This window comes from Diabrotica virgifera, chromosome 1 (genome assembly GCF_917563875.1).
Source record: "Diabrotica virgifera virgifera chromosome 1, PGI_DIABVI_V3a".
NCBI classification, from domain to species: Eukaryota; Metazoa; Arthropoda; class Insecta; order Coleoptera; family Chrysomelidae; genus Diabrotica; species Diabrotica virgifera.
Window position 1 is genome coordinate 29421690 of NC_065443.1, and position 26289 is coordinate 29447978.

At 31.5% G+C, this 26289-nt stretch overlaps 1 protein-coding gene across 2 annotated transcripts in view; it reads left to right on the top strand.

Moving 5' to 3' along the window:
- LOC114335145 (juvenile hormone acid O-methyltransferase-like) overlaps nucleotides 1-26289 on the top strand; it is a 66245-nt gene that overhangs the window by 15097 nt on the left and 24859 nt on the right. The window lies entirely within an intron of this gene.

The window sequence follows — 26289 nt, forward strand, 5'->3', positions numbered from 1 at the left end:
TATTTTTTTTGCATGGAACAAAATTTTTTTAGGTTTTTTGGATCATTAAAAACAGAAAAGGTCTTTAGTGACCTTTCTCTAAAGTTGATAGTTTTTGACATATAAGCGATTAAAAATTGAAAAATTGCGAAATCGGCCATTTTTAACCCTCAAAAACTATGTGAAAAACTGAAAATTTGAATGTTGCCAAGGTAGGTAGATATTCTTTAAACATCGATTGATGAAATGCCGAAGAGTTTTTTGCAACACAATATCAAAAACCCCTTTGTTTTTTAATTGCCAATCAAGCGTGCGCGACACTATTTTCCACCGTTGCATGTGTATGCAGTATGGTGCAAATGAAAGGAATAAATTCGTTATTTCGTAAATCACCGACTTTAAGGAAAAATCCCGAAACAGGTCGATTTTTATTTTTAAGTTATGATATTGTGATATATATGGTATACTAGTGACGTTATCCATCTGGGCGTGATGACGTAATGGATGATTTTTTTAAATGAGAATAGGGATCGTGTGCTAGCTCATTTGAAAGGTTCTTCAATTCTCTATTCAGTAATATAAACATTTACATAATTATTTATACAGGGTGTATAATAATTTAATTTTTTTGTCAATTTGCCAAATGATTTAATTTAATAAAAATTTTTTGGACACCCTGTATAAATAATTATATACATGTTTATAATACTGAATAGAGAATTGAAGAACCTTTCAAATGAGACAGCACACGACCCGTATTCTCATTTAAAAAAATCATCGATTACGTCATCACGCCTAGATGGATGACGTCACTAGTATACTATATATGCCACAATATCATAACTTCAAAATAAAAACCGACCTGTTCTGGGATTTTTCCTTAAAGTCACCGGTTTACGAAATAACGAATTTATTCCTTTCATTTGCACCATACTGCATACACATGCAACGGTGGAAAATAGTGTCGCGCACGCTTGATTGGCAATTAAAAAACAAAGGGGTTTTTGATATTGTATTGCAAAAAACTCTTCGGCATTTCATCAATCGATGTTTAAAGAATATCTACCTACCTTGGCAACATTCAAATTTTCAGTTTTTCACATAGTTTTTGAGGGTTAAAAATGGCCGATTTCGCAATTTTTCAATTTTTAATCGCTTATATGTCAAAAACTATCAACTTTAGAGAAAGATCACTAAAGACCTTTTCTGTTTTTAATGAGCCAAAAAACCTAAAAAAATTTTGTTCCATGCAAAAAAAATAATTTTAGGAAAAAAACAAAAAAAAACGTTTAAAAAATTTTTGACCAACTTTTGGTCCTGGCAACATGCAAAGTTGCTTTTTTTAGTAAGATTGTGCGAAAAATCTGAATTAGAATATTTTTCCTAGCGGATGCGCAGTGGCTTTCTGGACTATTATGTTGTATGTTCATACACATTTTCAAAAAAAATTTTTGAACCCAATAATACACAATATTTTAAAAAATATCTACATTAAGCTAATATTGATACCCGAACTTATTACCCAAACATTATGATATATCGGTATATCACCAGTGTCAAACAAAAAGTAACGCGAAAACTTCAAAACCTTCTCCTCAACAATTAAGGTATTTGGACATATTATATCTGCGCTCTTAACCATCGAATATATACCCAATTTAATACATAATATAGGAGTGATTTACCCGTTAATTTTAGGATTAGCAAACTTTTAAAAGAATTTTGATTTCAAATTTTTAAAATAATAAACGTCTTCGTCTAAATCAAGTAAATAGAAAGCTACGTAAAACTTTAAATTATTTTTCTTAAAAAAGTAACCAATATTTTTTTTTCAACATGGCGAAAAATTTAATTATTGATGAAGTATAGTAAATATTTCGTGAAAATTTGAATCGTCAACAATACATGAAAGAGTCCATTTATTATTACTCCCGTTAAAGGGAAGGTCGTTATACAGAAGTATACAAACCTTTTTAAAGTTGTTAATAAATTATTCCTTTCCAACATCCAACTATACTCCTATCCTAAGGTGAATAGTTTTATCTGAAAAGCACTGTATATTACAGCTTTGGTATATTATTCTGTTTGTTTTAAAACATTATATTTTGCTTGTAGTTATTTATTTAAAAATAAGTAATAAGTTATATATATTTTAAATAAATAATTGAAAAAATACTAAAATTTCCATTCTTCTTCTTAAGGTTCCATCTTCTATCAAAAGTTGGATATCAACATGGAAATTCTTGTTTTATTATAGCAGCTCTAAATAGTTGGTTAGAGTTCAGACTAAACCATTTGCTTAAATTTCGTAACGAGGAGGTTCGTCTTCTTACTATATCTCTTTTACATTTTATTTTGCCCTCTAGAAGAATCAAATAATAAAGGACTTTATTTAAGGGAAAAAAATTTCAATCAGTTACAATAAAAAAAAATGTTCTTTACTATGTCCTGGTTTGGCGCAAGTCTAGCTCAAGGCTACTCAACTGAACCAAACCAGAACCCTAATACATTTCTATTTTCTGTCACTCAAAAGATATGTTATACAAAGGCTTTTATGCTAATTGATACTGATAAAAGAAATTACGGATTGACAATTAATAATAACATTGAATAAATATTTTATTTGGTCTACAAATTAGCTAATAAATTAAAATTTAATAATTTAGTTGATTTTTTAAGATTTAAGAACTGTTTAATTATCATGACAAATTTAACAGGTATTTTTTATATTTTACTTTAAAGGTATTTATATTTAATTGGAGGAAATGATTAGGAATAGAATTAAAAAATTTAACAGCATTATATGAGAAAGATCTCTGAAATATTTATAGCGGTGCTACGTTGAGGCATTGTTAGTTTAATCCTGTTTCTGATGTTAAGGTTATGTATATCGTTACGAAATATAAGGCGTTCCTTAAGCGTAGTTGGCGAAGTAGGATTATTTATTATATTTAATAAAAAGGTAGCAAAATGAAGAGCCCTTCGGTCATTCATTTTAAGCCAATTAACATCCTTATATAAATGTGATATATGATCAAATTTGCGCAAACCATAAACAAGCCTGATACACGCATTCTGGACTTTCTGTATACGGTTTCTACTGTCACTGTCTAAACAAAAACCATAAATAAAATAACAATAATTAAAATTAGATAAAACGAGAGCTTCACATAAATTTTTTCTTAATTTTTTGTTTAGGACATGTCTATTATTATATAATATTTTCAGAGAACAAAATGATTTTTGAACTAATTTTTTTACATGTTCTTTGAATCTAAGCTGTTCATCTAAAATACGGCCCAAGATTTTGTTTCTCTCTACAAAGTTTAGTTTGGAATTATTAATTGAAATACTTAAATTTTTTTTAAGAAACTCTGTTTCACTTTGATTACCCAAAATCATAACACACGATTTTTCAGGATTTAGCTTTAAATTATGCTCCAAAGAAAGCTGATAAATCGTCTGAAGATCCTGATTAAGGCACTCCTGAAATTCTTTATAGTGCTCTAATCCAAAACATACATAAATCTGGGTATCGTCAGCAAACGCTTGCAGTTTGCAAAATTTTATAGATTTCAATATATCAGACGTGTAAATAAGAAATAGCAAAGGACCCAATATCGAACCCTGAGGAACGCAAGCAAGTATTTCTGCTCTATTAGAATACTTATTATTAGAGAAAATTGACTAAAATCTGTTGCTTAAATAAGATGCAATGAGCAAAAATGGTTCTTCGCAAAATCCATAGTATTTAAGTTTAGCTATCAGCAACTCATGGTTAATAGTATCAAACGCTTTAGAAAAATCCAAAAGTACCAAAGCAGAACACATTTTATTGTCATATGCTCTAAAGATATCATCCAAAACATTCGTTAGTGCTACTGATGTTCCAAAACCTTTACGAAAACCACATTGTGAGTTTGGAATTATGTTGCTCATAGTAAAATAGTCATACATTTGTTCATAAAGTACCTTCTCAAATATTTTTGACAGAGCAGGGAGAATACTTATAACTCTAATGTCATTATAGCTTGTTGGGTTGGACGACTTTGGGAGTGGCCTTCCTACAGAAATTTTCCATTGGTCTGGAAAGTAGCTTATCTAGATACAACAGTTTATAATGTATGTTATGTATTTATCAATGAACGGACTACAGTATTTTAACAAAAAGAAGTGAAATTTCATCCATACCGGTTGCATTGCTTTGTATTGAATTAAGAAATGTAGCAGGCGATAACGAGGACCTCTTACTATATGATCAAAATATTCAAGCTTCCGCCTTTTAATCGTCTGTAAAATTTACATTATTTTCTTTAATAAACTAAATTAAAGCAGAAAATCTAAGTTATATAAAAATATGTTGAGAAACCTTTTCAAAAAAAATTATGCCCAAAATCAATTAACGGTTGAATTTTAATTTTTTCTAACGTTTGTTATTTTATGATAATAAACCAATTACTGTTCGGCTGTAAACACCCCGAGAGAAGAGAGAAAAAAAAACAAAAGCAAATATTTGCGTAACGTATCATCCTGGTTGGTGAAAATATTTCTTCCCAATTTAAACTGCAAACATAGGGACATGGACAGTCTGTTATTTAAATAGTAAAATTTGAAAACTAACAATTTCAGTTGGTAAATAGTACATTCGGCAGATTGTTTATTCAGCGTAGAATAATTACGATTAAAAAATAAACCTAGTTTACATAGACGTAGACATAATACATATTATATTTCTGCATTTAGTTTCTGACATTGGCTAAAGCCTAATTTGGGTATTGATTTTTTTTATAAGAAAGACAATAAACTCCTTCTTAGTCGTTAACCCGATGTAGGTATGGTATATTATGAAGCTATTGGCTGATTTTTCCAATGTTTCTCTAAGTTTTTTAGAAAAAAATTTCTGTGATTTTATTTTATGGAGCGCGGCTTATTGTGGACCAGAAAGCATGTCTGTATTTTCTGTCTAAGTTCTGTCATCTAAATTAGATTAATCTACATTCGAAAAATATTCGGGCTAAAATTTCGGGAAACTTGTAAACCAACGTTTATAAAATACAAAATCATGTCATTCTATAGTCTGTACATTTACCACACTCTTCTGTTTGTCAAAGAAAATTTCAATCAATTTGAAACTAATGCTCATCGACATGATTACCATACAAGAAATTGTAATAAGCTCCGAATACCCCAGTTTAAAACATCAAGATTAGAAAATAGTTTTAAATTTATGGGAATGAAATTGTACAATAAACTTCCCGATGAAATGCAGGAGATTGCTAGTTTTAACAGTTACAAAAATAAAATCAAAAATTGATTATTAGCCAAATGCTACTATTCCGTCAAAGAATTCCTTGACGATAGCCTATAAACTATTTTACACTATTTTATTTTTTATGTATAAATTGTTTTGTGTATACAAAGTCTAAAATGTCTAAAAATGTTAGTCTAAATATGTTATTTTATAATATGTGTTAGGTGTTAGGTACCTATAAAAAATTGTGTAGCTAAACAATGTTAGCTTGTAACAGTTATATTACTGTATATGACCTGTCCTATACATTTGTAAAAATGTCTTAAAAGGATGAATAAATATTTCTATTTCTATTTCTATTCATAGCGGCTACATAGCTATATCACAGTATATAGAGGTACCACAGTAAAACCACTCCTCTGTCGGCGCTTTGATCTCAAGAAGTAATACCGGCAGTACGCAATTGGTAATTCACCAGTGGTGGATGCGGGTTTCCCTGTTAAAATCCGTACGTTTCTATGTGACTAGCAATGCCAGAGTGGGGCAAAAGCGACTAAGAACATTGCGCGTTCGCCATGCGCGACTACAGATTTTACTTCCAATTTTTCGGAGAGTGGTTCTACTGTCCCTCTTTATACTGTGGCTATATCATTCTTGTTAGGTGGGAAATATTGTTTGATATAGTTGCCGCGAAATTTAGCTAGCCAATCTCTACATAAGTAAGATGTCAAGACGCATGGCAATAATGTTAAGAGCAAAATTTGAGTTATTACTCTAAACAGTTACGTAGGCATAACACCTATTATAGACCAAGAGGCAGCGCTGAAAAATCTATTTGAATTTACTAAAGCTAGATTTTTCAGAGTTGATTACTGTGAGTGTGTAGAGAAACATACTGCGGTCGGTCAAACGAAACGTAGAACAGGGGATACTGAGAGGGTATCAAAGTTGCTTTCCTACGAAGGCAATTATTTCCATTTACTAAGGCTGAAAATCGGTACACACATTCTAAATTAAATATAAATAAAAGTTATTATAGCCGGTCAGCTGTATGACGGGACAGAGCCGGTCGGTCGGCTCCAATAGTCGATTGAGGAAATGAAGCATTTTGGCTCGCAATTTTTTCGTCCAGCATGGATTTACTTGAAATTTACACAGAAGGTAGAGAATAGTCCAAGGATCATTTTCTATATCATGTCGCTATCATACGCCAAAACCTTGGGGGTCGTTGCCACCCCATCTCGGGGGGTAGGAATTTTTTATTACATTTTAACCATGAAATTCGATGTAAAAAGGGATTATAAGAAAAAAATGTTTTTACAGTTTCTTCGTAAAACTAATATTTTTCGAGTTATTCCCGCTTGAAAATAACAGTTTTTCGACGAAAAAATCGACTTTTTTAGAGGGTTTTTTGAGAATACCTCAAAAAATATGCATTTAATCAAAAAAATTCCAGATATCGAAATTGTATCTTTTAGTAAACCAAATTCTTTTCCTATAATATCTTTAAGACCAATACAAACCGAGATACGGCATGTTAAAGGTTAGCTTTTTTCGTCAAATGCACAATTTAAAATATTCAAAGCCAAATAATTGGAAAAATTTGCATTTTTTGAGGAAAACTAAAATAATCTTTTTTTAAGCATACAATTAGACATTTCAAAAAATAATAATAAAACGTTTCAAGCATAAAAATTAAGCGACTTACGAAAAAGAAGTCGGTACCTGCTTTTCTCTACGAAAAAATCAGTGAAAACAACCCCCTAACTACCTTCCTAATTTAAAATTGGTCTTCACCTTTCTGTAGTTCCTTTTATATTTATATTATCAATACACTTAAGGAGTTTTACCTATTTATAATGACTAAATTTGGAAAAATTGGAGTTCAAAGAAAAATTGTTTTTTTGCCATTTGGTATTTTTCACCTTTTACATCAAAATATCTCCGAAAATACTGAAGATATGAAAAAAATTATAAAATACTAAATTGTAGCTTTTTTAACGGCTATAATTACTCTGTGCATAGATTTTCGTTACAGTGAACAGATAGCCAGATATAGCTGTTTAAATCCTCTAATTACCAACAAACACACACTTATTCGAGCCCTTTAAACCCGCCCCAATTAAATCCCGTAATTTACACAGTCTTATAGCTCTTTAAAAATCCTACAAAATCATTTTTGAGGGGTCACATTACTGAGAGGGTATCAAAGTTGCTTTCCTACGAAGATAATTAAATCCATTTACTAGGGCTGAAAAACAGTACACAATGAGATATAATATTTTTTCAAAATTAGGCATTTTAAATAGGTCAATCTCCTTGAGTGTATTGATAATATAAATATAAAAGGAACTACAGAAATGTGAAGACCAATTTTGAATTAGGAAGGTAGTTAGGGGGTTGTTTTCACTGATTTTTTCGTAGAGAAAAGCAGGTACCGATATTTTTTTATTACAAGTCGCTGAATTTTCATGCTAGAAACCTTTTATTATTTTTTCTGAAAGGCCTAATTGTATACTTGAAAAAAAATTATTTAAGTTTTCCTCAAAAAATGCAAATTTTTCCCATTATTTGGCTTTGAATATTTTAAATTGTGCATTTGACGAAAAAAGCTAACTTTTAACATGCCGTATCTCGGTTTGTATTGGTCTTAAAGATATTATAGGAAAAGAATTTGGTTTGTGTTACTAAAAGATACAATTTTGATATCTACAGTTTTTTTGATAAAATGCATATTTTTCGAGATATTCTCAAAAAACCCTCTAAAAAAGTCGATTTTTTCGTCGAAAAATTGTTATTTTCAAGCGCGAATAACTCGAAAAATATTAGTTTTAAGAAGATAATGTAAAAAACATTTTTTTCTTAGAATCATCTTTTCAATCGAATTATATGGTTAAAATGTAATAAAAAATTCCCACCCCGATATGGGGTGGCAACCACCCCCAATGTTTTAGCGTATGATAGCGGCATGATATAGAAAATGATCCTTGGACTATTTCCTACCTTCTGAAATTTCAAGTAAATCCATGCTGGACGAAAAAATTGCGAGCCAAAATGCTTCATTTCCTCAATCGACTATTGGGACCGACCGACCGGCTCTGTCCCGTCATACAGCTGACCGACTATAATAACTTTTATTTATATTTAATTTAGAATGTGTGTACCGATTTTCAGCCTTAGTAAATGGAAATAATTACCTTCGTAGGAAAGCAACTTTGATACCCTCTCAGTAACCCCTGTTCTACGTTTCGCTTGACCGACCGCAGTATGTTTTTCTACACACTCACAGTAATCAACTGTGAAAAATCTAGCTTTAGTAAATTCAAATAGATTTTTCAGCGCTGCCACTCCGTCTATTATAAAAATTAAGTAGAAATCGGAACAGACACTAACAAGTTGGAAGTCAAAATGTAGGGGTACGGAAATACCAATAAGGGACGATCATCTATACAGTGTTTCGCAGAAGACCAGGTGGTAATGGCTCAAGATGAAAAAGATATCAGTTACATGGTAAGAAAACTAAAAGAGGAATACAGAAAGGTGGGCCTGAAAATAAATATGAAGAAAACGAAATACTTACCAATATCGGAAGACGTCAAACATTTTGAAATAGGAGAACATATGAAATTACCAGGAACGAACAATTTTATATACTTGGGTCATATTTATATACAAACTATACGCTCCCGAGGAAGCTGAAGCTGTTTTCACTTGAAGATCCTTTTGTGGGGGTTCATCCCATTCTGAATTTGGTTTTACAGTTACTGGTGTGACTTCGCTGTTGCCACTACCTCTCTGCATTATTCTCTCTCTTTTATTTTCCTTCCTATATTTCTAATTTCCATATTTCTTAAGTCTTCTTCCACTTGTTGTCTCCATCTGAGTTTAGGCCTGCCTCTGGTTCTTGTACCTGATGGTATCCATTTGGTTTTAACTCTTAACGAATTGTTCGTATCTCTACTCATTATGTATCCGTGCAATCTAATTCTCTGTGCTTTTATTGCTCTAACTATCTTCTCTTGACCCATCCATTCTTGTATTTCGTGGTTCATCCATTGTCTTGCCTCCTCTTCGTTTTCCCTCTTTGGTCCCAGAATTTTTTTCATAATTTTTCTCTCAAAAACTTTCAGCTGCTCTTCTCCTCTTGCTGTTAATGTGGATGTCTCCAAAGCACTATTGGTCTTATGGTCGTTTTGTAGATTTTCATTTTGTATTTCAGCTTATCTTCTTATCCTTGAAAATTTTTTTATTTTGTTTCCTGCTTGAATTCTTCTTTTCATATCTAGACTTTCATTTCTTCTGTTGACTAATACTCCCAAATATTTGAACGTATCAACCTCTTCGAAGCTGTGTGTGTCGATTGTCATTTTTGTCAGTTGTGTCTTCTTTTCTTACTTACATTCATGTATTTTGTTTTATTTTCATTTATTTCCAGTCCTCTCAGTTTGGATACGTTTTCTATTTCTTGAAAAGTTTTCTTTAGTGCCATTTTATCTGTTGCTACTATGGTTATGTCGTCCGCATATCCAATTATTTGTACTGATTTATTGTTTATAGTTCCTGCGTTTGACAACTTTTTTATTATCTTGTCTAATAACAGAATAAATAGTATCGTTTAGGGCGCATCTCCTTGCCTTACTCTATTTTTTATTTTTATTATTTCTGTTCTCTCTCTTCCGGTGTCTATTTGCTTGGGAATCTCGCATGGTCATTTCTATCATTCTTATAATTTTATTTGGTATTTTGCTCTCTTGTAAGTCTTGTATCATTTTTCTTCTACTTAGTTTGTCAAAACCCTGTTTAAAGTCAAGGAAAAGTATACGTGCTTCTCCGTCGTACTCGTACGTTTCCTCTATCGCTTGTTTTAGTGTATGGATAGCATCTATCGTGGATCTTCCTTTTCTAAAACCGTACTGGTAGTCTCCTATGCTTTGTTCTGTGTATATTGTTAGTCTGTCTCTAATTATACCATTATATGTTACATTCAGTAAATTAATTGCTCGGTAGCTTTTACATATCCTGTGGTCTCCTTGTTTTGGGATTGTCACAATAATTCCTTTCTTCCATTCTTCGGGCATTGTTTCCTTATTCCATATATACTATATTAGTTTATAAATCTTTCTGTATAGTGCTTCACCCCCGTATTTGATAAGTTCTGCACATATTCCGTCATCTCCCGCTGTTTTCCCGTCTTTCAGTTTGCATATTTTATCTATTACTTCTGCATAGGTCAATTCTTCTTCTTTGCCTGGTTCTGGGTTCATTATTGTTTCTCTTTCTTCTTTAATATCAGTTTCTTGATACATTTCTTCGAAATACTTCTGCCATGTTTCTGCTTCTATGGCTACATTAGCTGTCCGTTTTCTACTACATAGCTTTAAGTATTGGTAGAGTGGTTTTGAATTGTGTCTTTTATTTGCTGTTTCGATCTCGTTCATAATTTCGTCTTTATTTTTTATTTTTCTTTGATTTAAACAATTTTTTGTCTCTTTTCTTTGATCTTGGTATTTTTCTCGTTCTTCTTCTTTGCCTGTGCTTAGCCATTTCAATCTTATTTTATTCTTTTCGTCCACTGCTAGTTTGCACTCTTTATCAAACCAATTGTTTCTTCTTTCTTTTTGCATTTTTCTAACCACTTTCTCTGGTGCTTTGTTTATTCCTTCTTTGATTTTTTTCCACTGCTCCTCTATTTCTTGTTCCTCCTTGAACTGCATATCTGCATTTACTTCTTTTACTAATCTTCTTTTTACTCTTTCTCTTTCAATTTATCTACGTCCCATCTTCCCCGTGATTTTCGTCTTTCATTCTTTGTTGTTTTAATTTTATATTTTGCAATCACTAGAATATGGTTCAAATCGATGTTGGCCCCTCTGTGAGATCTAACGTCATTTATCGACTGTTTGTGTGACTTTTTAATAAGGTTGGGTTTTATAATGTAGAAAAACGGAACAGCACAAGAAGAGATAAAAAATAGATCGGGACAAATAAGATCTCGTATAAGAAAACTCCATAGTGGGATCTGGAATAAAGCCATCAAAAAAAAGAAAAAAATGTATAACCAAAAATAGTACGAAGTATCATGACAACCGCAGCAGAAATTTGAGTCGTAAACAAAAAAACCAAAGGAGTATTCTGGCGATCGAAACGGAATACTGGAGAAGATGTTTTGGTCTGACCTGAAGAGATAGAATATCTAATGAAGAAATAAGGAGAAGAATGATAGAGGAAACAGATGCCCTGTAGTATATAGATGATATAAATCTAAAATGGTACGGCCACATATGCATAGCAGAAAGTAGATGGATAAACAAGGTTGCAGAATGGAGCCCAAGAGAAACAATAAGGAGAGGACGACAGAGAAGACCGACAGAGAAGACCGACAGAGAAGTCGACGAAGCCATGTCAAAGAAATAATTGGAAGACTAAGACTGGGAAGATCGTACAAAAATAAAGTCCTGGCTGACGGAAGTGAAACGGCACTAGAAGTAAAATATTATTTTTATGAAGTTGATCTTCATTCATTTATATCGCTATACGATTAAGAATATTGGAAGACCATGTATTTAACACCCTATTGTACGCAATAGAGGCCTGTATTCTTAAACAGATAAGTTACATTGATTCAGTGACATACGTGGAAGTGATACGTCGTATAGGAAAAGAACCGAAGGTTTTGTTAACTAATTATTGTCAGAGTGCTATAGACAACCTACCAGCATAATAAGGCAGCTTCGGCAGAACTTACTGTTACTATGAGAAGGCTTGATACAGCTTTGATACAAGGGACATGAGTTTACAAAGGTGAAATAAGAGATCTATCAGTAATTGGTTTGGAGCTTATATATAGCCAATCTGCCAAAGTTCCGAGGACCTTTATAATAATGTCAAACGACATATAAAAAACTGCCGTTGATCAATTTCTCTTCAGTAATTTAACGGGATAAATGTGTTGAGCACGAATAGCACAAGATCGGTATAAGACAACTACATCCATACCAACCGTATGGTAGCAAATATAGTACATAGGCAATGGGAACATGAAGAAGGTGGATTTAGAGTTCAGCAATCTCCTCAATATAGTCCATAGAAATAAGGATTTTCTCAGGAAACTCAAAGATCCAGGTAGCTGACTACTTTTTTAGCTATTGTAGACATATAGAAAGAAAATCTACTTGTTTCCTGCCTAGAGTTCGCGTCCGTTTTTTATTTATTAAGAATTTAGTGCAAAAACGCGATTTTTTCGATTTTTTGCACCCCATTAAAAAGCTAAATAGTTGACATAAAATTACAAAATTTGGTTTTTTAGAACATTAAAAAAGCTTTAAAATACCGGTTTTTAATGGTAACAAGTCAATTTGTTGCTTCGCAAATTGCAAAATAAATGAATATCGATTTTGTTAATAACTTTTACTACATTTAACCTAGAATTTTAGAGTTTCACCCAAAATTGGGTATTTTGGTACTTAACAAAGGCTTAAAATTTAAGACCGATCCATTAATTAGTTTAAAAGTTATTCTATTTGTTTATCCCAGAGACCTTTAGTTTGCAATAACATAAGACAGAAAATAATGAATATAGGGCAATTATTATGAGTATTCCAAATAAAAGCATAGGAGTAGTAGTATCAAAATGTATTAGAAGAAGATACAAAAATTAATTAATGTAGCCAAAAATCATATTGCCAAATTTTTGAAATTTTGTAGTTTATAAATATTTAGAATAACTTTAAAAATATTATCTGTAGAAACAATCCTTTTATATATTCAAGAAAATAGTATTTTAATACGAATTTTCAAATAAAGAAATTTAGCCTGGGTTCATTTGGAACAAAGTTAGCATGTGTTTTTCTTTAATTCTAATTTGTTTATGGGAATTAAGGAATCTCGTTAACGCCATTTTAAAGAATGGGATTTGTATTTTTTGTTAAAAAATTTGTACAAACATTGTACTCTCACAGCACCCTCTACAATTTTTCAAAAATCTAGTTTAAACGGTTACTAGGGGGAACCTACAAATTCACCGAGTTAAAATACCCGAAAAGGCAATTTCAAGCTAAAACCATTTTTATCTTTCTTTGTTTATATTGTATGTAATTTCTATGTACATTACAAATATGCAATTTGTTTATAAATTTATTAATTAATAAACAGACTAATTTGTTTAAACAATTCTTGAAAAAATATTTTTTTACAAAAATGTATTTTTTTAATCATAGCATCATTAATGATCATAGAAAAAGTTAAAGTACACTTTAATAAATAAATTATTTTTATTCGAAGATAATTTATTTATAAAAGTACACCTTAATTTTCTATTATTAATAATAGTAGTATAATTAAAAACATGGATTTTTGGGAAAAAATTATTTTTTAAAAAATTGTTTAAACAAATTACACTATTTATTAATTAATAAATGTCTAGAAAAATTGAATATTTGTTTTTTTTTTCTCTGATTCTGGCTTTGGTTTAGAACTAGAACCTTTAGCCACGTAATTGTATAACTTATCACTAAGTCAGGGGAGTAATGTGTAGTGTGTGTGTTGAGTAAGTGTCTTGTTACTTTGCAAAGTCGACGTCATTGTCTTTGCAAAGAGACGCTAATTGTTTCCGAACGTCTGCGGTCCCTTGAATATTTGTAATGTGCAGAAAAATTACATACGAATTAAAAAAAGAAAGATCCATATCAGTAGATCCCGAGATATAGAAAATTATAGTAGTATTAAGTTACCTTTTTTAATTTTTGAACTCGTGTATTTGTCGGCTCCCAGCTCCCCCTTCACTGACCACGACTAGTCACCAATTGAACTACATTTTTTAAAATTTGTGTAAAATACCAGCATTTTGAATATGTAAATAAATTTTTGCTACGGACAATATTTTTAAAGTTATTCAAAATGTTTATAAACTACAAAACTTCAAAAATTTGGCATTAGGATTTTTGACTATATTAGATAATTTTTTTATCTTTTCTTAGTACATTTTGATAGTATCACTTTTCTACTTTCATTCTGCATACGCAGAATTACCCTATATTCATTATTTTCTGTCTTATGTTATTGCAAAATAAAGGTCTTGGGGATAAACAAATAGAAAAACTTTTAAACTGATTAGCAGATCGGTCTTAAATTTTGAGGGTTTGTTAAGTACCCCAATATCTAACTTTGGGTGAAACACTACAGTTCTAAGATAGTATTAGTAAAAGTTATTAACAAATTACGATTTTCATTTATTTTACAGTTTACGTAGCAACAAATTAACTTTTTAACTTTCAAAAATCGGCATTTTGAAGGTTTTTCAATGTTCTAAAAAAATTAAATCTTGTAATTTTATGTCAATTATTTTGCTTTTGAATGGGGTGCATACAATCTAAAAAATCGGGATTTTTGCACTAAATTGTCATTAGTTAAAAACGGATGCGAACTCTAGGCAGGAAACAGATCGGTTTTCTTCCTATAGGTCTACAATAACTAAAAAAGTAGTCAGCTACCTGGATTTTTGAGTGTCCCGAACATTGTCTATTTCTTGCTTATTTCCCTGGAGTAATAGTGAAAAAAGATTAAATAGTTCAATAAACTAACTTTATAAAATACGTCCACCAGGATAATAGCCATTTCCTAATTATTACATTGACAGTACGGATCAATGATATTACACATAGACGTACGTTTCAGTTAATGTTTTGATTAAACTAGTTTGAAAATGAATCATGACATTTGGCAAAGATAAAATAGAACAACTATAATACCGCAGAACTTGACTAGCTTTTGCAAGGCAATACGAAAATTGGAATTACGCAGATTGGAGCAATGTTTTGTTCTCAGATGAGTTGAGGTTTTGCTTGAGGCCACTAGATGGTCGCAAGAAAATCTCGAGAAGACAAGGAGGACGATTTGCATAATAAAATATTGTCGACAGAATAACCTATCGAGGAGTCTCAGTTATAGTTTGGGCTGGTATAATTTCAGATACCCGTAAGGACGTAGTTCTAGTGGATTTAGTGGATCTAGGTTTAGTGGTTCTAATGTGAATGGACAACCATTTTAGATAAACATTTGGTATCTTTGACTTCATTCATAGACTTAGAAAAATTTCATTTTTAGGAACAATAACAATAATTTTAGACGTCGGAATTGTCCGTAAGAATTAGCCAGTTTCCAGCCCCGACCTCATTATCTAATAGTTTCTGTAGGATATTCTGTAAGTGTCTCTTCAAGATAGGGAGCCAATATTGTTTTGCTTGTAGTCCAGAAAAATAAGATTTTTCTCGTGACACATCCCCCTCCAGGCCGAAACCAAATTTTTTGAGTAGTATGGACATCTATATTAATAACCTTTATGTTTCCTGTAGCCGATTTTGATGATATACATAGTTATAAACAAATGAAAATCAAAAAACGGTAAATTTTCGCTTTTTTCGTCTATAACCAAACAGTTAAGCCTTTTAAACAAATTTGAAAGTAAGAGACTCATAAATCGTCTAAAAAATTTCAATATGGCGTTCGCTGAATATGTCTATCCTTATTGGTTGCTTAGAAAATTGCAAAATAAATCATACATTTTAAGTTTATATAAATATTTATAACTTATGTAAAAATTAACTTAGAACCTTCTTATTACACGAATTGCTGATATTTCTGGTGCTTAAATTATATTTTAAATTTCAAAGCAATTGGTCAAATAGGTTAAAAGTTATTTAATTTGTGTATCCCAAGTTTATTTTTTTTTGCAACATTCTAAGTCAGAAAATTATGAGGTTACAGTAAGACTTCTGACAGTTTATGGAAGAAGAAAATTTATACTATTGACCTAATTAAAAAAAAATGACAAAAATAATTTTAAACAGGGTAAAATTATTTTGCAAAAACACGTCGATTTTTTGCTCACTTATAAACAATTAGAATAACTTTTTAACCGTTACGTGTAGAAAAATTATTTTTTCAGATTTGGAAATACTGAATTTTTATACACATTTAGAAAGAAAAACAATTGTCCTAGGCCAATTAGGGACGAAGTTAGCCCCTCCTTTTTTTTTTAATTCACATGTTTTTGCAAAATAATTTTGCAGTATTTAGAATTATTTTTTGTCATTTTTTAAATTAAATTAATAGTATAAATCTTCTTCTTTAATAAACTATCCAAAGTATTAGTGTAACTTCACCATTTTCTGGCTTAGAGCGTTGCAAGTAAAATAATTTGGGAAAAAAAAATTAAATAACTTTTAAACTATTTGACCAATTGCTTTGAAATTTGGGGTATGATTTAAGCACCAGAAGTCTCAGCATTTCGTTTAATAAGAACGTTCTAGATTAATTTTTACATAAGTTATGAATATTTATATAAACTCAAAATTTATGATTTATTTTGAAATTTTCTAAGCAACCAATAAGGATATACATATTCAGCGAACGCCATATTGAAGTTTTTTATACGATATATGAGTTTCTCAGTCTCAAATTTGTTTAAAATATTTAACTTTTTGGTTATAGACGAAAAAAGCAAAAATTTACCGTTTTTTGAACTTCATTTGTGTATAACTATGTATATCATCAAAATCGGCTCCAGGAAACATATAGGTTATTAATATGGATGTCCATACTACTCAAAAAATCTGGTTTCGGCCTGGAGGGGGTTGTGTCACCAACAGGATATTTTTTTTCCTTATTTCTCTGAACTATTGGTCAATTGGCCTGTGCACTTCAAAAATTATGATTTGTAGCCACTAGATAGTTTATTATCAGTTATTTCATAATATGTTATTAATAAGAGTTATTTTTTCTCCACATTTTAATAACCTTTTGCATCAATTCTATTGTAAATAACTGTCCTGTATACAGGGTGTCCAGAAACTCTACCGACAAACGAAGACAGGAGATTCTTCAGATAATTTTAAGATAATTTAACCCAATTCACTTAGTCCGAAAATGCTTCCTAAGGGAGCTAGAGCTCTTTGAAGATGGTGTCTTATAATTAGTTTTTCTTATTTATCTCCAGAACGCTTCTATTTAGAAAAACAAAAATTGGTACGCGTATTCATCTTCAAGATATAAATCTAATCCATTCATTGCAAATTTCAAGTACCGATCATAGGCGTCCGTTTTGGGTAGGGCAACGGTTATTTTATCGCATAACTTTTTTATCTTTAACTTTTATGCATTTCTGATACTGGATTATTAAATTAGGAAGTATTTTAGTACTAAAAATACTCTTATTTTAAATCGGTAGGACACACCGTTTTCTAGAAAAATCGATTTGAAAACTTTTCGCTTTTTGAATAAAAAAAAAATTAAAAAAAAACTGTTTAGAAAGACGAAAACTGGTACATTTATTTATATTCCAGAGATAAATCGATTTCATTAATTGCGAATTTCTAGTACTGGTCATAGGCGTCCGTTTTGGGTAGTTCAACAGTTATTTTATAGCATAAGTTTTTGGCTTGAATTTTTGAGCATTTTTGACACTAGATTATTAAATTACGAGGTAGTCGAGTACTAAAAGTTACTCTTACTTTATGTTGGTAAAATACTTCGTTTTTTGTTGAAAAGTTCTTTCAATTTTTTTTCAAATTCCAAAAACGAAAAACTTTCAAATCGATTTTTCTAGAAAACGGTGTGTCCTACCGACTTAAATCAAGAGTACCTTTTAGTACTAGAATACCCCACAATTTAATAATCCGGTGTCAAAAATGTATAAAAGTTAAGGACAAAAAAAGTTATGCGATAAAATACCGGTTACTCTACCCAAAACGCACGCCTATGACCGGTAATAGAAATTTGCAATGGATGGAATCGATTCATCTCTGAAAAGTAAATATGCATACCAATTTTCGTTTTTCTAAATAGACGCGTTCTGGAGGTATTTAAGAAAAACTAATTTCATGGCGCCATCTTCAAAGAGCTCTAGCTCCCTTAGGAAGCATTTTTGGACTAGGTGAATTGGGTTAAATTGTCTTAAAATTATCTGAGGAATCTCCTGTCTTCGTTTGTCGGTAGAGTTTCTGGACACCCTGTATAGTACAAAAGTAATCAGAAGGGCATACACGTGTTTTAAATTATTTTCTCTAAATTTTGTTTTCAAGAAAGCAGAAAATTATAATAATACGATAATTAAAATATCATTACAGCCATTATCAGTTAATGTTTAAAACATTGTTGCAGTAGACAATTATTATTATTAATATACAATTCCCTCGTAAGTAATTTAAGGCCCGTCTCTGGACAAGTTGCCACGATGAGAATCAGAAAACCGGTGGGTGTAAGAGAGAAACGGTGAAAAAGTGGAAACAAACAGAAATCCACAGAATGCAATTAAATCCGAAGCCTGGATTCCGTAAAACGCTGAACATCGCGCTTATCTACTAGTTTGTTTAGATCATTCGCTCAAAGACTCTCAGAAAAGGGTTGGAATACGCAAGGGAATTTATTTCGACGCAAGGGAAGAAAGAGATAACATATATGCAGCCTTCTATGCGATGTAATAATATGTAATATATTTTTTTAATGTAAGAATAGAAAATTTATGTCTGTAACCACTTTAAATACAATCAAATGAGGAAGATAAATACGCCAGGACATTTTATTCTCCCAAACATAAAAAACATAAATATTACTATTACGCCGGTCAATGGGAGCAAAAACAATATCTTTTGTAACAACTGAAATTATTTAAAAGTATATATACATCTTTTGATACATACTATATTATACAGTAAGGAGCTTTTTTCCCTTACTGTACCGGGTGTCCCAATAAGAATGGCTCTCGGCCATATCTCAGGAACCGTTTATAGTAGAGCTTTGAAATAAAAAATTTTATAACAAAAGTTGCCTCAGGAAAAGCCTGGAAATTATTTTCATAATTGTGGGTCCACCGCTAGAGGGCGTAATTGAATATCAAAAATTAAAAAATCTAAATTTTACAAAATTTTTCTAATGAAGGGGCACTGTAAATCCGATTATTGTATTATTCATAAAATTCTGCGCATATTTGATTTAACAAGTTTAACTCTACTTTTGCAAATAAGAGGTGGGGGTGAGTGGGAACCTTGTTATGAAAAAATGGCTGTAAGTCCGGTTCTGCTAAATCAAATTTTGAAAACTGGGCCTTGTTGAAGACAAATCTTTTTCTTCAATGTAAGCGTGATAATTTTGAACCATCCTAATAAGTAATAAGCCAGATGGGAGGCGTTATTTAATGTTCTTCAGAAATCTAGTTTTCTTTGGAAAATATTAAATACAAGTATGCATTTTTAATCATACTTTATAAAATTAGATTAAATTAGCAATAGAATAGCGAAAACCGCATGTCGATACCTTTTTTATATCTCAAGATATCTCGAGAAACGTGTAAATTTTATACATAACTGTTACTATCACCGGTAAACCAAGTTAATGAAAAGTAGTGTGCTGTGGAAAAAAACAAAATAACATTTTCCAGATGTCAACGTATAAAAATATAATTAATTAAAACAACAATATAAAGAGAAACGATACTATAAAAATTAAATATAACAAGGAACAAAAAGAACTACTTAGTGACGACCTAAATATTCAAATTGTTGCCCATCATACACTACTCTAGAATACATTAAACAGAGAATAACTAAACGCCATTAAAAGCATATCGAGAGCAGAAATTGAGACTGCTGTTCAATCTACTCTTGAAAGAGTAAATGTTTGCAACGAAAATGATGGGCAAAAATTTGAACATTTATGTTGTTTTTATTTCTAAATAGTTGTTTTTATTTCTTTGTAATAGGGCTTTTCAACGCTTCTCATTTGTTTCGAGCCTCTGTCATATGCCGTATAATCCGTGTATAATATTAATATACGAGATATGAACGAGGCTCGAAACAAATGAAAAGCGTTGAAAAGACCTAATATACGTTGACAGCTGGAAAATGCTTCTTTGTTGTTTCCATAGCACACTACTTTTCCTAAACTTCGTTTACCGGTGACAGTAATAGTTATGTTTTTAAATTTACACGTTTTGTAAGATATCTCGAGATAGAAAAAAGGTATTAACATGCGGTTTTCGCTATTCTGTTGCTAATTTTGTCTAATTTTGTAATCTGGTATTAAAAATGCATGTTTGTATTTAATATTTTCCAAAGAAAACTAGATTTCTGAAAAAAATTAAATAACGCCTTCTAGCTGGCATATTACTCAGTAAGTTGGTTCGAAATCATAACTTTTACATTGACGAAAAAGATCTGTCTTCAACAAGACCAAGTTTGTAAAATTTGATTAAGCAGAACCCGACTCACAGCCAGTTTTTCATAACAAGGTTCCCACTCACCCCCACCTCTTGTTTCCAAAGGTAGACCTAAACTTGTGAAATCACATATGCGTAGATTTTTATGAAGAATACGACGATTGGATTTCCAGTGCCCCATCATTAGGAAAATTTTGTAAAATTTAGATTTTTTAATTTTTGATATTCAATTACGCCCTCTAGCGGTGGTCCCACAATTATGAAAATAATTTCCAGGCTTTTCCTGAGGCAACTTTTGTTATAAAAATTTTTATTTCAAAGCTCTACTATAAACGGTTCCTGAGATATGGCCGACAGCCATTCTTATTGGGACACCCATAGGATATTACCTCCGAATTCTATCCTACTGCATGGATTTTAATAAAATTTTGGGCCTAGCCTCTACTTGTCTCCTAGTTCAAAGTACCCTATATAAGTACCTCATACCCTATGCCGATAAGTGCTTTTATCTTGGCGGTGGTTCCCACCCCTTGTTAGGGGTGGAAAATTTTTTGGTTTAAATTACCACGGAATTCGCTAGAGAACCTAATTCTTAGCAAAAACTGTTCTATATATTTTTTTGAAAACTGAATACTTTTTGAGATATTCGTGGTTGAAAATTGGCCATTTTCATTGAAGCAGAATACTTTTTCGAACGGTTTTTTGCGAATACCTTAAAAACTATGCATTTAACTAAAAAAACTATATTAAACATTTTTGTTGGTTATAAAAATACAAAGAGACACTTGCCTTCATAAATCTTCTAGTTATAACACAAAAAGATATATGGTAGGTGAAAGTAGTTTGTGTTTTAGCACATTCTCAAATTGGTGTATTCAACTTAAAATAACAGAGAAATGGTCGATTTTAGTTGTATAATGCTACTAATACCTTTTTAGTGCTTGAAAAGAACTTTAAAATAAGTTATATTAAAGGTCCATTACGTTAAAACTAAGCGAGCAAACAAAATTTATAACTAATGTATTTTAAGAAAAAATGAGAAGTAATTTTAACCCCCATCCACCAAAATGTAAATGTATCGTTTTCCTTCCACAACACCTTTTAATATAGTGTAATTTCTATGATCAAAAAGTTGGACGGGTTTAAAATGGATGGTTTTAAAAAAAAATGAAATTATAGAGCGCATTTTTAAATTTTCTTAAAAGTCTTCCTTTTTCTCCATCTCCATGTAACTTGAAAATGGTAAAAGATACAGTAATGAAAAATATGAGGAAATTTTTATTTGAAAATGTCCTACATCCTCGTGTGGTATCCTTTTTCGTTTCTCTTATCTTTTTTGAGTTACATGGAGGAAAAATAAGATTTTTAAGAAAATTTAAAAATGCGCTCTATAATTTGACCTTATTTTTTTTTCAAAAACCATTCATTTTAATCCAGTCCAACTTTTTGAACATAGAAATAACACTATAATAAAAAGTATTGTAGAAGTAAAACGATGTATTTAAATTCTGATGGATGAGGGGTTAAATATTCTTCTCATTTCTTCTTAAAATACATTAGTCATCAATGTTTTGCAGAATATCTCGCTTAATTTGAATGTACATCCGGAACGGATATGCACCTTAAGAAGAAGAAGTGCAGTAGTGAGTTGTTTTTGATATTTTAGTTAGTAATTTATAATTAATATATTTATTTTAATGTATTTACTACCTTATTAATGTAATAATGTAATATTACTTTAATGTTAATGTAATATTACCTTAACCCGGGAGTAGTCGCGCTCACTTCTGTAACGTCGATAGTCGCGTGTGAGATTCTATCTCAAAATACGAATTTAAAACAAATTTTTATTTTGTACTATTTTTATCTACTTTTTATATTAAAAATATGTATTTCTAACAATTTTATTAAAAAACCTGTCTTAACGGTCACCTGCCAACATCGGCCACCTGTCCTAACGGCCAGTTTAAAAATTTCCCAAACCAGTTATAATATGTAGAATACAAAAACTGGCAATACCGTCCAACTTTCTATATCGGCCAATAGTTCTTTCATTTTTAGTGACCGTTACTGACAAATTATACTGTACAGTAAAAGGTGTGTTAACGGCCACCTGTCCTAACGGCCAGTTTAAAAATTTCCCAAACCAATTATATGTAGATTACAAAAACTGGCAATAGCGGCCACCTTTCTATATCGGCCAATAGTTCTTTCATTTTTAGTGGCCGTTACTGACAGGTTTTACTGTATTACGAAAAAGTATGAAATGTGAGATTCTATCTAACGGCGCGGCTACTCGCGGGTTAAAGCTAATTGGCTCTCCCCAAAGCCATAAATTCCACAAAAAGAAGAAGAAGAAGAAGAAAAAAAAATTCCTACGCCTTACTACACGCTTCCTCGAGGCACTTACGAAATTTTTTCAAAATTGCAAAATTTTTCATCAAGTGATCGCGAAAAAGGATAAAAATTGAGATTCTATCTCACCGCGCGACTACTCGCGGGTTAATGTAATTTTATATTTTTAAATAAGTCTTTTATAAAATGGAATTAAATGTTACTCCAGCTAATACTCCCAACAAAGAAAAATCTAAGAAACAAAAATAAGAAAAACGATAATAAACAAAACTCGCATTATCCAACATTTATTGTGGTATTTCTGCCTTATTAGGCCCCTTAAACATTTCATAAGCTATTAAAAATGTGGCTTATGTTACACTATTTACAAAAAATAAATAAAAAATAGTTAATATTTTAATTTTATAAGTTATTTTAGTTCCTGTAAAATTTGAAAAAGTGGAGAATGTGAGTTTTGCAGTTAGACTCTTCAATTATGTTGACGTTTATATTACTCAACAGAGAATGAAATAAACCTTTCAAATAAGCTAACACACGACCCCTGGTCTTATTTAAAAAAAAAACATTTATCACGTCATCACGCCCAGATGGATAACGCCACAAGTATGATATATAGTCAAAAAATCATAATTTAAAAAAATAAAACTCGACCTTTTTTGGGATTTGTCTTTAAAACCTCCCATTCTCGAAAAATGAAATTATTCCATAATATTGCCCCTCACTATAATGGACAGATGTTTGGTCTATTGTTATGGTTATCAAATAGTCATCATCATTATCATCATCAGTGGCGTTACAGCTCTTTATGAGCCAAAGCCTTCTTCAGAACAATCCTTCATTCGCCCCTGTCTCTGGCAACTCTTCTAGATGCTCTAATTCCAATAGATTTTAAATCAGTTTCTATGTTGTCTTGGTACACTTCGCGTCAAAAAAAACTGGTACACTTTTTTTTCCCAATGTAAACCTGTGTTCAGACTGGACACAATGGCTCGTGAATCACGGCGTTGTTGCCAGCACAGATAATGGAATTGCACTAAATCTAAATACAAAAAATAACGTTCAAAAATTATGGTGGTGAATCGTAAAACGGGCCATAGGTAACTCAATGTAAAATTCTAAACTGTTAAATTCCTGCTTCCCTAATCATTTTACAACAAAAATCATGAGAAGCTATTTATATGGTATTAAAATCTGTATTAAAAACAAAAGCTAAAATTGTTCTAGGATTTAAACACATTCCAACATTTTGAAAAATACCTACATTTGCCATAGTAGGCATGTGTGTAAAAGTTAGGACCACTTTATTATTTACCTTATTGTTCGCACACTATTGACTGAATAAAACATCTTTATTATTATTACTTTCTCCTCAACTGAGGCTATCTTATCAATTTTATTATTTTTTTAAACAAGAAATGATAAAATAGAAATTTTGACAGTTCAAATTGTCAATATTTATAATAACTTCACTGTGACGGAACGCAACCGATAAACATTATGGTAATGTGTGTGGCCTAGCTTTGGCGTATTCCTGTGAAAAATTCTTATTATATTTCTCACGATTCGAAAAAAAAAATGAATACATTTAATAAAACACATTGAACATTTTGACAGGCGACATTTTCCACCTATGTGCTTAATATTTCAGCAGTTTCGAATTTTATTGTAATACATAATATTTAAGTTTCACAATTGTTCACTGTAAAAGTTATTCATTTTGTATTAATTTTAAATTTTAATTTTTCCAGTGTGTTTTATTTATTAGTATCCCACAACTTTACGAGAAACCCTTCACATTTCTCGATTTTAAATTAAACATAATAATTTAATGTCATGTCTAGAGTTATTATCTGTCATTCATGTCATATCTGTCATAAATTATAATAGAACACGAATTAATTTATGGGTACTTAATTGAGATGATGGAACATTACAAAATTAATAAGAGAATTTTTTAGGATGCATGTTTAAATAAATGTGACTGACTAATCGATAATGCTCGATGTTGTTTTAATTTTTAGTAAACCTACTAAAAACTTGCTGTCTGCCGCACTGCTTTTACCTGGTTTGATATAATATTTTAGTTGAACTGGCAACGTTGCCTAGAAATAAGAATGACATATGTGACAAGACCAATTTACACAACTAGAAAAACACGATTTTCGGTTATAAGACTTGTACCAGTTTTTTTTGACGCGAAGTGTACCTAAGTCTCGGTCTTCTTCTTGCTCGTTGTCCTATCGGCCCTCTTCGATCAAAAACTTTTCTGACTATGGCAACTTCCTATCGCCTGATTACATGAACTATCCATCTAAGGTGTGCTACCTTAATGAATTGTACAACGTCAGGTTCTCCAAAATTTCTATACAACTCAAAGTTGTAACGCCTGCGCCACAAACCTTGTTCTTTTATGCCACCATATATTCGTCTTAAAATTTTTGGCTCAAAACGTTTGAGCAGTTCTTGGTCATTCTGAGTAAGTGACCAAGTTTCTGAGCCATATGTTAGCACTGGTCTTATTAGTGTTTTGTAGACAATCACTTTAATTTTTCTAGGTATTTTTGAGGCCATCTGTTTTCTTAAGCCATAGTAGCACTTATTGGTGAGCACTATTCTTCTTTTAATTTCTTCACTGACATTGTTATCTTTAGTTAGCAGCGTTAGTTCAATTATTATTCTTGTAGGTGTCGGGTTGCTTGATCTAGTACAACACATATATTTGGTCCCTTGAACATTTATATTTAGCCCCATTCTCTGTGCAGATGCTCTTAACGACCGAAATGCTTCAGGTAGAGATTCTTTAGTTCTACCTATGACGTCTATGTCATCTGCGTATACGACCATTTGTACTTATTTGTTAAAGATAGTACCATTCGTATTAATTCGGGACTCTCGAAGTATTTTTTCTAATGCAAGGTTAAGTAAGAGACACGATAGTCCATCTTAGTCTTAGCCCATTTTTGCAATGGAAGGGTCTTGAGAAATCGTTCTGGATCTTTACCACGCTCTCTACTCATGTGAGCGTAAGTTCAGTTAATTGGACAAGATGAAGCGGTATTTTAAATTCTACCATAGCAAGTAGAAATTTACCTCTAATAAATGAGTCGTATGCGGCTTTGAAGCCCACGAATATGTGGTGGGTGTCGACGCCGAACTCTAGGGTTTTTCAAGGATCTGCCTCACTGTAAATATCTGGTCCGTTGTTGGTTTATTAGGACGGAAACCGCACTGATATCCCCCTACTATTTGTTCAGCGTAGGAGAGAAGTCTTTTGTACAATACGTTGGACAACACTTTATATGCCATATTGAGTAGAGTGATGCCTCTATAATTATCACACACCATCATGTCTCCCTTTTTGTGTAGAGGACACAGTACACCCAACTTCCAGTCTGTGGGTGTTTCTTTCTGTTGCCAAATTGCAGTTATCAGTTTATGCATGTGTTTCAAGAGGGTGTCGCCGCCGTTTTTGAAGAGGTCAGCAGGGAGATTATCC